The sequence below is a fragment of the Myotis daubentonii genome, chromosome 2 (assembly GCF_963259705.1).
Source record: "Myotis daubentonii chromosome 2, mMyoDau2.1, whole genome shotgun sequence".
Taxonomy (NCBI): Eukaryota; Metazoa; Chordata; class Mammalia; order Chiroptera; family Vespertilionidae; genus Myotis; species Myotis daubentonii.
The window spans coordinates 113,891,754-113,904,976 of record NC_081841.1 but is presented as its reverse complement, the minus strand read 5'-3'; the positions used below and the strand labels follow the sequence as shown (position 1 = coordinate 113,904,976).

Sequence of the window (13,223 nt, the reverse complement as noted above, 5' to 3'; positions counted from 1 at the left end):
TATTCTTGGATTCAGTCCTTTGCTTTGCATCACTTTGTAAATTTCCATCCATTCTTTTCTGGCCTGATGTGTTTCTGTTGAGAAGTCATTTGATAATCTAATGGGAGATCCCTTGTATGTAACTTTCCGTCTCTCTCTTGCAGCCTGTAAGATTCTCTCTTTGTCCTGAACATTTGCCATGGTGATTATGATGTGTCTTGGTGTGGGTCTTTTCGGGTTCACCTTGTTTTGGACTCTCTGGGCTTGTGTGACTTTTTTCTTCCCCACCTCAGGGAAGTTTTCTGATATTATTTCTTCGAGTAGGTTTTCTAATCCTTGTTCCTCTTTCTGTTGTTCTGGCACCCCTATTATTCGTATGTTGTTTCGGTTCATGTTGTCCCAAAGCTCCCTTAGGCTCTCCTCCTGTCTTTTAATTTTTTTCTCCAATTGCAGTACAGTTTGTGTTTGTTTTGCTTCCTTGTCTTCTAATTCACTAATTCAGTTCTCCGCTTCTCCTAATCTACTGTTGATACTTTCAATGGTGTTTTTTATTGCAGCTATATCACTCTTCATTTCTTCTTGGGTCTTACTTAAGTTGTTGATTTTTTCATCTGTTTCTTCTAGCTTCTTGCATATGTTATTGATTTTTTTCCTCCGTCCAGCTTATGAACTCTAGAACCCTTATTCTGAATTCTTTTTCTGTCATGTTGCATGCCTCTGTATCACTTAGCTGCTTTTCTGGCGAGTCCTCTTTTTCTTTCCTTTGGGGGTTTCTTTGTCTACCCATGTTTGATCTCACTGACATATCTAGACATTGAGTCGTTCAGTGGCTGCTCCCTTGGTGGCAGTGACTCCTTGGGCTGTGGTTGCTCTTCGGGCAGTTGCAGTAGCAGCTGCTTCTCAGTTGGCAGCAGCTCCTCTGGTGGGTGCTGTTCACAGCTGTGGTAGCTCTTCTGGCTGGTAGGGGGAGGTTTCACATACAGCTGCTGTTCCTCAGACAGAGGGTGTGGTGCTCAGGAGGCTGCTGTTGTTTGGATCTGCTGCGTTGATTTAAAGGCACAAAATACAACACAACAAGGCACTGTGTACCAGTCACCAGTCTGTGTTGTTGCTGGGATTGAAAATCCCTCTATAGGCCAGACCCTGTTAACTCCCAGGGAGTGATCAGATTATTTTAATCCTTGATCTTGTTCAGGGTGGAATCTGGGTGTGGTTGTGCTCCTTGCCTGGGGGCTAGGAAGGGGGTCCCACCCTCTGGAAAGAATGGCTGCCCCGATCCTGGGCCCAGGGGTGTCTCAGCACTCAATCTGCTGCCACCTCTCCCGGCCCCCCCTCTCTCCTCAGTCTCCCCAGATTCCACTCATCCGCACCTTCTCCCTCTCTTCAGCACAGGTGAGTGTCTGTATCCGAAATATCTTATGAACAGGATTCAGTGAAAATAAACAAGTAAAAGCCAGCCGCGGAAACGGGGAAGGCTGACTTTCTATAAGCTCTTCTATTACCGGCACTGCATGCTCTGGTCAGCTCTTCAAGCTGCTCCACTGTAGGCTCAGTCCTCCGTGCTCACAGAACCCAGCTCTCAAATCCCCCGGCGGTGCCAGGAATCCTGCGGATCTCCTTTCCCCAGTCAGGGGCTGTGCCTGTCCCAAGGGACGTTGCTATCTGCCACACGGTCTCCCTCTAACCCTTTGGGCTCAGAGGTCTGGCAAACTTTCCTGCCCAGATCCCTGGTTTTTTACTTTTCCGGGGGAGCTCTGCCCTTCCCTGCTGCAAACTGTCTCACCAGCTGAGTAGTTTCGCCAATTTGGGGTGGGTGTTATTAGTTTCAGCTGCTTACTCCATTTGCTCCGGGAGACGACCTGGGACGCGTCTGCCTATATCGCCGCCATCTTCATCTTGTTTCATATTTAATTTTTTTAGATAACTCTATTCTATTTTCCGTAATGTTTGCAGCAGTCTGCATTCCTATTAGCAGTGTACTAGAGTTCCCCTTTCTCCACATCTTCTCCAGCGCTTGTCATTTGTTGATATGTTGATGGTAGACATTCTGACAGGTGTGAGGTGATATCTTGTTGTTGTTTTAATTTGTATCTCTCTGATGATCAGTGACTTTGAACATTTTTTCATATGTCTCCTGGCCATCTGTATGTCCACTTTGGAAAAGTGACTGTTTAGGTCCTTTGTCAATTTATTATTGGATTGTTTTTCTTCCTTTTGTTACATTGTATGAGTTCCATATATATTTTGTATGTTAACCCTTTATCAGGTGTATCATTGCTAAATATATTCGCCCAGAGAGTGGGCTCCCTTTTCATTTTGTTGATGGTTTCTTTTCCTGTTCAGAAACTTTTAGATCCTCCCATTTCATTTCAATTCGGGATATTTTGTTTTTGTTGTTTTTTAGAGCAACTACTCACTTCAACATTGAAGATGTTTAATTCTTTTGCCACAATTTAAATAAAAGTTGATTGTGATAATCAACTTGATTAATTAACTTGATTGTGATAATCATTTCACAACATACATGTGTATGAAATGTTTACATTGTACACTTTAAATATATTTCCATTTTCTTTGTCAATTATACCTCAGTAAAGCTAGGGAAAAATAAAAAGAGAAAGAAGCTTGAGCACTTGGAAATTGACAGTGATTTTTTTTTAAGAAATATATTTTATTGACTTCCCACAGAGAGGAAGGAAGAGGGACAGAGAGTCAGAAACATCAATGAGAGAGAAACATCGATCAGCTGCCTCCTGCACACTCCCCACTGGGTATGTGCCCGCAACCAAGGTACATGCCCTTGACTGGAATCGAACCTGGGACCCTTCAGTCCGCAGGCCGACGCTCTATCCACTGAGCCAAACCGGCCAGGGCGACAGTGATTTTTAGTATTGTGATCTTGGTCATGTCACTTTACCACCCAGCACACATTACCTGATCTATAAAACTGCAGGGGCAGGGAGGCTCTCCTCCTGATATACTAAAAAGACAATTCCAAGGGGTGAAATCAAGGAATATACCGTATTAAAACATAAGCAGAAGAGTATTTTATATAGTTAGCTGGGCTTGGCAAATTGCCATTTGGCAATAACTAGAATATAAGATGGCCCATCTAGGATGGCATTTATTTAAGCTGATTAAGAGTCTTAGATATCACATGATCTCACTCATTTGTGGATTATAATGAACAACATAAACCGATGAACAAAAACAGATCCAGAGACAGAGAAGCATCGATCAGACGCTCAAACCTCAGAGAGAAGATAGGGGAGTGTGGGGGTAAAGGGGAGAGATCAACCAAAGGACTTTTATACATGCATATAAGCATAATCAATGGATGCAGACAACAGGGGGTGAGGATGAGGGCAAGGCTGGGGGGATGAGGGGACAATGGGGTTTAAAGACACATTTATAATACTTTAATAAAAATTTTTTTAAAAAGAGTCTTAGATAGAATTCAAATTAGGATTTTTGTCTTAGATTTATTATCTCAGATTATTAATATACTAGGGGCCCAGTGCACAAATCGTGCACCTTGAAAGGAACTGTGGGCCGCGAGGCTGCAGTGGGCCCTGGGGTGGGTCTTGGCCCATCCTCTGCGCCCCCGCCCAGCCCCTCCCTCTGTGGTCCCCAGTACCCTCTCTGCCCTGCTTCCTCCGCTGATGCTACTCCCACGTGCTGACAGTGTGGGCCCCGCTCACACCCGCTGACAGTGTGGAGCCATTGGGGCAGGTGCCAGCAGCAGGTGCAAGTGGGGCCAGCACTGTCAGCAGGTGTGAGAGGCAGCTGCTGCCCCGATTGCCCCTCAAGAGCAGGGAGAGGGGTGGAGAAGCCCTCAAGGGCGATCACCGGCTGACGGCACCAAGCAATCGGGAATGGCACCGGGTGCTGGCAGCGGGTGTGAGCCGCGACTCTGGCACTGGCTGTGGGTGTGAGTAGGGCTGGCATTAGCAGTGGGTGCAAGTGGCGGCTCCTGTGCTGGCAGTGAGTGCAAGAGGCAGCTGCCAGCCCCAATCGCCCCTGGGGAGCAAGGGGAGGTGGAGAAGCCTTGAGGGGTGATCTGGGCTGGCAGCCACCACTTGCACCCACTGATGGTGCCGAGCGATCTGAGCTTCTGCTGGGCACCAGCAGTGTGTGCAAACAGCAGCTTTGGCACCGGCAGCAGGTGCAAGCGGGGCTGGTGCTAAAAGCAGGTGCGAGCGTTGGATGGGACTGCGGTGCATGGGAGCAAAGAATTTTCAGTAACCTCCAGAGGCTCTCCCCAATGACAGCGATCAGTGCCCCACCTTGGTCTGGCACCCCCACTCACCTGATCCATCATCCTGCCGCAGCCGATGCCCGCCATGTTCCATGTGTGCCCCTTGGTGGTCAACGCACTTCATAGTGACCGGTTTTTAGGTTGTTCTGGTGTTCGGTCTATTTGCATATTAGGGTTTTACATATATATAGATACTTGTATTTTGTGTGGAGGTGTACTTGATTCTCTGTAGTACCTGATTCTCTGTAATACATTTTTTTAGATGTGCAGTGTTTAACATACATACATAATATAAATAAAATTAAGGTGCTTAGAAGCTCCCACAAGTCGTGTAGACTGACTTCTAAAATATAATTGCAAACTGATATATTTTCTCCCAAGTTTGTTTAATTAGATTTAAATTATTTTTTAATCACAGGTTCTAAATTAGTTTCATTTTGGAGCTGGGTACATATGTGCAAGGACCTACTTTTTATACACCTCCAATATTTAACTGGTGCCTGGAGGCTTGAAGGAAACAGGAAAATAAATTAGGTTACTTGCTGTCTTTGATTGTATTATGTATCATTGTGACATTATTTCATTTGAATTAAAATCTATATATATAAAGAGCCAGGGGCTGTCACATCCGAAACAACTAAACAGACAACCAAACAGACTGAGTGGGGTGACAAGGCCAGCAGGAGGGTTAGTGAGGGATAACCAAACGACTGAGCAGCAGGCTGCATGGGGCGACCAGGCCCGCAGGGGGGGCAGTTAATATATGTTCACTTCTTTATTTTGTAAAGGCATAAAAGTATGTCATTTATTTTTTATTAAAATCATTTTTATTTTTTAATTGCAGTTGATCATTAATAAGTGATCATTCAATAAATCTCATACCCTATCTGACACCATGCAAAGTTTTTAGAATATTAGTGACTATATTCCCTATGCTGTACTTTACATCCCCATGACTATTCTGTAATAACCAATTTGTACTTTCTTAATCCCTCCATCTTTTTCACCCATCCCCATAACCCAAAATGTTCTCTCTATCTATGAATCTGTTTCTGTTCTGCTTGTTTATTTTGTTTTTTATATTCAATTGTTGATAGATATGTATTTATTGTCATTTATTGTTCATATTTTTTGTCTATTTTATTTTATTATTGTCATATTTTTTATCTACTTTTTTTCTTCTTTTTAAAGAAGATCCTTTAACATTTCATGTAATACTTGTTTGGTGGTGGTGAACTCTTTTAGCTCTTTATTGTCTTGGAAGCTCTTTATCTGACCTTTCATTCTAAATGATAGCTTTGCTGGGTAGAGAAATGTTGGTTCTAGGTTCTTGTTTTCATCACTTTCAATAGTTCTTGCTACTCCCTTCTAGCCTGCAAAGTTACCATCAAGAAATTAGCTGACAGTCTTATAGGAGCTTCCTTGTAGGTAACTAACTGCTTTTCTCTTGCTGCTTTTAAGGTTCTCTCTGTATTTAACCTTTTGCATTTTAATTATGATATGTCTTGATGTGGGTCTCTTTGGGCTCATCATATTTAGGACTCTCTGTACTTCCTGGACTTGTATGTCTATTTTCTTCACCAGATTAGGGAAGTAGGGAAGTTTTCTGTCATTATTTTTTCAAATAGGTTTTCAATTTCTTGCTCTCTCCTCTTCTTCTGGCATTCCCATTATACAAATGTTGGTACACTTGAAGTTGTTCCAGAGGCTCTTACACTATCCTCCTTTGGGGGGTTATTTTATCTTTTTGCTGTTCTGATTGTTTGTTTGTTTGCCTCCTTATAATACAAACTAGAGGTCAGGTGCACGGATTTCTGCACCGGTGGGGTCCCTTGGCCTGGCCTGCACCCTCTTGCAATCCGGGACGTCTCAGGGGATGTCAGATAGCTGTTTTGGCCTGATCCCCAAAGGCCCTATCCAGACAGGAGAGAGCCCTCTCCCCACAGACTTGATCCAGACAGGAGGGAGCCTGATCCCCACAGGCCCGATTCAGATAGGAGGGAGCGTGATCCCCACAGGCCCAATACAGACAGGAGGGAGCCCAATCCCCACAGGCCCGATTCAGACAGGAGGGAGCCCAATCCTGTGCATTGAGCATCTGTCTCCTGGTGGTCAGTGCGCATCATAGTGACCAGTCAACTGGTCATTCAGTCGATTGGTCATTTGGTTGCTTAGGTTTTTATACATATAGATGGCTGATTTTTTCTTAACTTCATCTTCTCTACTGTTGATTCCCTGTAAATTATCTTCATTTCAGTTAGTTTATCCTTCATTTCTCCATGGTTCTTTTTTATGTTTTTCATGTCCTTTTTTATGCTGTTTAAGTTCTCACTAAGTTCATCAACCATCCTTATAACCATTGTTTTGAACTCTGTAACCAGTAGATTGCTTGTCTCCATTTTGTTTAGTTCTTTTCTCAAGTTTTCTTCTGTCCTTTCATTTGGGACATGTTTCTATGTCTCCTCATTTTGGCAGTCTCCCTGTGATTGTTTCTATGTATTAGGTAGAGCTACTACTTCACATGGGCTTGTAGAGTGGCCTTATGTAGTAAGTGTCCTATAGGGTCCAGTGACATAGCACTCCTGATCACCCAAACTGGACATTCCAGGTGCACCCCTGCACCCTACCATGTGTGCTGTGTATACCATACTGTTATAGTTGAGCCTTGATTGCCTTTGCCACACCAATGGGAGGTATTTACCCCCAGGCCAATTTGCTGCAAGCTCTGGCTATGACCACCCTCCACTATGGAAGACCAGCTGTGCAAGGCCCACCCCACAGAGCAGGACTAACTTCAGTGGGGTGCTTCAATGGGCCCGTCCCTTGAGTGTGTTGCTTGTGGAGGTGGTTGGGTGGTTGTACTTTAATGTGGTCTGAAGTTTCCCACGGGGAGCACTGGCTCTACAGCCTCCCAGGAGGTGAAGACCAAGGTCAGCTTCTGTTTATGTTCTGCCTGGGACCATCCAGCATGAACTACAAAGCAATCTGCAGATGGCTGCTAAATGTGCTTGGCTTGGATGTGCCCAGGCAAGGCCAAACTATGAACCAAGGCTGATTGCTGCTAGTACCAGGTCTGGGACCACTTAGTGAGAGGTGCAAGACATGCTGAGGCCAGATACTGCTTGTTTAAGGGATTTTAGTAAAGTCTGAAGCATGAGCCAATACAGGCCATTTGTATGGGAATGCCACTGGAAACAGCTTAAATGGGCCCATTAGTTGGATGGTACAGTCTCTCAGATAATTACTGGGGCAGGGAAAAAAATGTCAGCCAGTTGGAAACTGAGATCTGACACCTGCCTGCCAGCTCTGTGGGGTTGGGCATCTCAGAAAAGGAACAATGTCCTCTGCCAGCACTTTTGTCTGGCAGAAAGTTTCCTCTCCACATCTCACCCTGATGCCAGACAATTCAATACCTCTTATATGATACTGGTACCTTTTCAGCTGCTGCCCCAGCACTGGAGCTCAGAGCAAGTGAGTCCCAATAAGTCTGAGCACATGCCCTTTAAGAGGAACTGCCTGGGACTCCAGCAGCCTCTGTCTTAGCCATAATCCTCACTGGTTTTTAGAGTCAGAAGTTATGGGTACTTCTCTTCTTGGCACTGGAACCCTAGGCTGGGGGGGGCATGGTATGGGGCTGGGACCACTCCCTCCTCAGGGGATACCCCCAAAGCTGAGATATTCCTCCCAATATTTGTCACACATGGGTGTGGGACTAGCCCTTTCCACATTTCTGCCCCTTCTACCAGTCTCTATGTGACTTCTTCCCTATATCCTTAGTTGTAGGACTTCCATTCAGCTAGATTTTAGGAGGTTCTGAATGATGTTTGTTCTGTAGTTTAGTCGTAATTTTGATGTGTTTGTGGGAAGATGTGAGTACCACATTTACCTACACTGCCATCTTGACTAGAAGTCGAACTTAACATATGTTTAAATATATACAATTTATACATTAAAGACTAGGATGTAGGCTCAGTCATAAAGGTATCCACAGTCTTATTTATATCCTTCCTAATTTACATATGTATACTGTACTTACTCCCTTATATCCCTGTCTGTTGAGTTTATGTTTATTAGAAATGGGAAATTCTTTATTAAAAAGAAAGTATGTTAATATTAATATATGTATTTACTTAACAGCAGAAGCCTGTGTTTTTGAGATACTGTAAAGTAATAAATATAAATTGCAAAATAATGAACCCCTAAAAAGCAGAATTATAGTCATTCTGATGTCTTAGAGAAACTAATAATAATACCTAACATTGAGTGCTTGGTGTATGGCAGTCACTGTTCTAAGCACTTAGTACAAAATGACTCACTAACTTTTATAACAAAAGAAGAAAAACTGAGGCAACAAAGGGTTTACTTGCCCAAGGTCACACAGCTAGGCAATAGTGGAATCATTACTCTAGTCCATGTAGTCTGGATCCAAAGCCTACTCTCTTTATCTATGCTACCAGTTCCTGTAGGTACGACAATTGGATTTATGTAAGTAGAAAGTTTCTGAAATGCACTAAGTAGAACATTTTAAAGATAAAAAAAAATTTTTTAAAGTAGTTTTATTGATTTCAGAGAGGAAGAGAGAGGGAGAGAAAGATAGAAACATCAGTGATGAGAGAGAATCATTGATTGGCTGTCTCCTGCACACCACACACTGAGAACACCCCACTGGGGACCAACCCTGCAACCCGGGCATGTGCCCTGATTGGGATTTGAACATCCTGGTTCATAGGTCGATGCTCAACCACTGAGCCATGACAACTAGGCAAAGATAAAACTTTATCTTTAAAGTGTAAAAGAAAATAAGCTAAAATGACTACTTTCCAGTAGTTTCAACAACAATACTATTACATCTGCATTAGACAATAGGCTCCTAGAAAATAGAAACCATTCCGTATCCAAATTAGTATTCCCAGTAAGTGCTTAGCATATAGTAAACACTTAATACTTATGAAGCAAGTAAACTTCATTTATTATCAGATTTTGAGAGCACTTAAGTCACCTAAATGAACAGAACAAAGAAAGGCTTATGCAAGTAGAAATGATAGAAATCAAATAAAAGAATGACCATGAGCAACCTGACCCAGGCCCTGAGGTCATAGCCTCTGCCCATGGCTTCTGCAGGGCTGGACTGCCACTCCTCCTGCTATGATGCCTGGGCATATCCCAGTCCCTTCCATGACTGAGGGCTCTCTGCCAGGGCTCGGCCCCCTGACCAGACTCCCAACCTCGACCCTGACTGCAGAGGAGCTGAAATACACTGACATCTACAACATTGGGGCCATGATCGCCCCTTTGCCCTTCCTGGAGGTGAAACTGGGCAAGAGGCCTCAACCTGTGAAAAGTGAACTAGCCGAGGAAGAGAAGCAGAGGAAAAGGCGCTGGGAAAAGAACAAAGTGGCGGCAGCCTGGTGCTGGAACAAGAAGGAGCGGAAGGACTTTCTGCAGCAGGAATCTGAGTGATTGGAGCTCATGAATGCAGAGCTGAAAACCCAGATGGAGGAGCTGAAGCAGGAGCAGCAGCAGCTCATCCTGATGCTCAACCGGCATCGCCCCACCTGCATCGTCAGGACTGACAGCGTTAAGACCCCCGACTCAGAAGGCAACCCACTGCTGGAGCAGCTAGAGAAGAAGTGACCATGAGCTGGGAGGAGGAAGAGAAGGAGGAGATGAGGAAAGGGAAGAGGAGCGTCCCAGAGGGCTCTTCCTTGCTGCATGAAAAACTCTTCAATGGGGCTCAGCACAGCTAGCATCGACCAGGCTTTTTTGTGAAACTCAGATCAGCCACGCCAGGGGAAGAAACCCAGGCTGATGAAACCCAGGACCAAGCGCTGAGACCAAAGTATTCCTGCCAGCAGCCAGGGGAATGAAAGCCGATAGGCCCAGATCTCAGGCCAGGCCTAGGGACCCTACCCGAGGGTCCTGGATTGCAAGAGGGTGCAGATCTGGTGTTCTGCCTGGGACCAGGCTTGCAGGAGGCAGGACAGAAGCTCTGGGCCGGAGAGACGCCCAAACTGGCAGCTGTTGGCACTTCTCCATCTCTTTGCCAAGGAACCCACCCAAAGGACCTCTGAGCAGCCAGGAAAAGCCATGAGCTGCCACCAAAATTAGGCTGAGGATGAAACTCAGAGTGAAACTGCAATCTGCCTGCCCCCCAGCCCTGACCCTGACCCTGATCCTGGTGCAAGGCTGGAGAAGGGCACAGTGCCAGGCCCTACTGTACCCACCCACCATGGTCCAGCTCAGTTCTGCCCGGAGTGGCAGCCGGGGTGCACCCTCACCGGCCCTGCTGGAGTTGCTGTGGGCATGAGGCATGGGCACCCTTCCAAAGCACATACTTACTGAATGTTTACAGAGTGGCTGTCCTGGCAGGGCTTTCAACTGCACATGTTTTTTTAACATTTTTGAAAAATATATTTTACAAAAAAAAGATTTTATACAAGCAATATATACATGGATTTCTATAATCACTCAATGTGATCCAGTATAAATATGCTATGGTTTGTTTGTTATGAACAGATATTCAGCAGTTATGGCCATTGCGTGTAACTTCTAAATACTGTAGTCTCTGGGTGTTGGGGGTGGCAAGGGTGGGGTGTGGTGCATTTTCATCCTGGTAAACCTTTCATAGTACTCAGTTCTGTATAGCTCAGTAAACATTACACTTACTTTAAAAATAAAAAATAGCCAAAACCGGTTTGGCTCAGTGGATAGAGCATCGGCCTGCAGACTGAAAGGTCCCAGGTTCGATTCTGGTCAAGGGCATGTACCTTGGTTGCAGGCACATCCCCAGTGGGAGATGTGCAGGAGGCAGTTGATCGATGTTTCTCTCTCATCAATGTTTCTAACTCTCTATCTCTCTCCCTTCCTCTCTGTAAAAAATCAATAAAATATATTTTTTTAAAAAAATAAATAAATAAAAAATAAAGAAAGAGGGAGGCCCAGGCTACCCAGCTGGGGGCACTACAGTGGGTGGCCAGGGCCTCCCTCTGCAGGGTGATCGATCTGGTGGCCTCTTCCATCGATCGCCCCACAGAGGGAAACCGAGGCCACCAGCCAGTGATGCTGTGGCGGGTGTGTGGGGCCGGCCAGCGATTGCCCCGCAGAGGGAGGCCCAGGCCAGACAAGCGATCTTATCCCATGCCTGTTGCCTGCAGAGGGAGGCCACTGGTGGTGATGGGGGTGGGGAGGGCAGCACTGCATAGATAACAAGCAGTGGCAGTGGCGGGGTCAGGGCCAGCTGCCAGCAGCCAGGGGAATGAAAGCCCTGATAAGTCCAGATCTCAGACCAGGCCTAGGGACCCTACCCGAGGGTCCCGGATTGCAAGAGGGTGCAGGCTGGGCTGAAGGACCCCCTCAAGTGCACGAATTTTCATGCACTGGGCCTCTAGTAAGACAATAAAACAATTTGCTGCTCTTTGTAAGCTAGTGATAAGAATGTGTATTTAAAACATAAGAATTTTGAGGGAAAATGTCAATATTTTTTATCCAGAAACACTATTAAGAAAGATTTCTGATATCCTTGATGCCAATTTACCTTTTTAAGTGCAGATTTACTGAAGCTAACAGCATAATATAGAATCTGAGACAGTCTGTGAGAGAAAAGGTTAATTTGACATTACAAAACTTGCTAACAAAAATAACAAGTAGCCATAGCAAAAGTGAAAATATCAGCTACTATCATTTTACTATGTGCAAGAAACTGTGATAAGAGTTTTATATGCATTGTTTATTTGATCAAATTATTCCTACCTCACAAATGAATAGGCTTAGATAATTAATTTGCCCAAGATCACACTGGTATGCAATAGTCATTTTTTCTCCTAAAACAAAAAATAAGAAACATAAAGGATCATAGGGAATTATCAAAATTGAGAGTATAATCTCATTAATACCAGACAACTTGATCATTTATTTTCTACCTCTGACTTGTTTGGTTTTTGTTTTGTTTTTTTACATGTTATTACATAACGTTTATTTTGGAGTTTATTTGACTTGAGATCACATCTGGATGATACCATGCTTCTGAACATCTGTAATTCTATATAGTTGTGTACTTCAACCATTCATAGTTGATTTATCCAATTAAAGATTCCATTTTCTTTTTTCAGTTATAATTTCCTTAAGAGTAAAAAGTTGCCTTTTATTTTCTTTGTGATTAAATTGTGATTGTCCAATAAAGGTTTCCAAAATGGTTAGATAATGCTAACCATTTATCACAAAAATTATACAAGTGAGGTTATCCATTTTATTGACAGCTAAATACCCTGAAAAAGCAGCCTAATATGTTGCTTTGTGCAATCTCAAAAAGCAAGAAATCTGCAAATTATTTTCTTATGTTAATCCAATAAAGGACTCTATAAAGTGATACATTTGTCACTGATTTTGAAGTAATATTTCAGTTAGTATTTTGATGATCACAGAAAATACTATCCCAGATTTTATTCTGCCTAGGTTTTCTTTCTGTATGCTCTATTTTCATTATTTGAAACTCATCCCATGATCAGTTGACATAGTGATAGAGTGCTCTCCATGTACAAGCAAAACAGATCCTCTCCCTGCTCTCTGAGGACTTTACGTTTTCTGTAAATCTCACCTGTAGAACCATGTAGCCATATATACCTAAGCATCTAACCAATCTTCAACTTACAAATGAGTTTCATCTAAGCCAGTTTATAAATCAGTTGTTTGGAACCAAGGAGGCATTTTACCATGAAAATAAGGTTAAAAAGAATGGCTCAGAGCAGTTTGAAACAAATACTAGCGCAAGCATTATTGGATGAAGATGCATGTCAAACTCAAAAACAACTTGCAGAAAGATTAAACATTGCTCAGCAAACACTTTCCGATTGTTTACAAGCAATGGGAAATATTTTAAAGGAAAGAAAATGGATGCCACATCAACTGAACAAAAGACAAATGGAAAACCGAAAAGTCATCAGTAAAATGTTGCTTCAACGACACGAGAGAAAGTCTTTTTTGCATCAAA

The 13,223-nt window shown here is 43.7% G+C and overlaps 1 pseudogene; it reads left to right on the top strand.

Moving 5' to 3' along the window:
- The first annotated feature begins 8,966 nt into the window (after positions 1-8,966).
- On the top strand, positions 8,967-10,121 carry LOC132226301 (jun dimerization protein 2-like; annotated as a pseudogene).
- Positions 10,122-13,223: the final 3,102 nt, after the last annotated feature.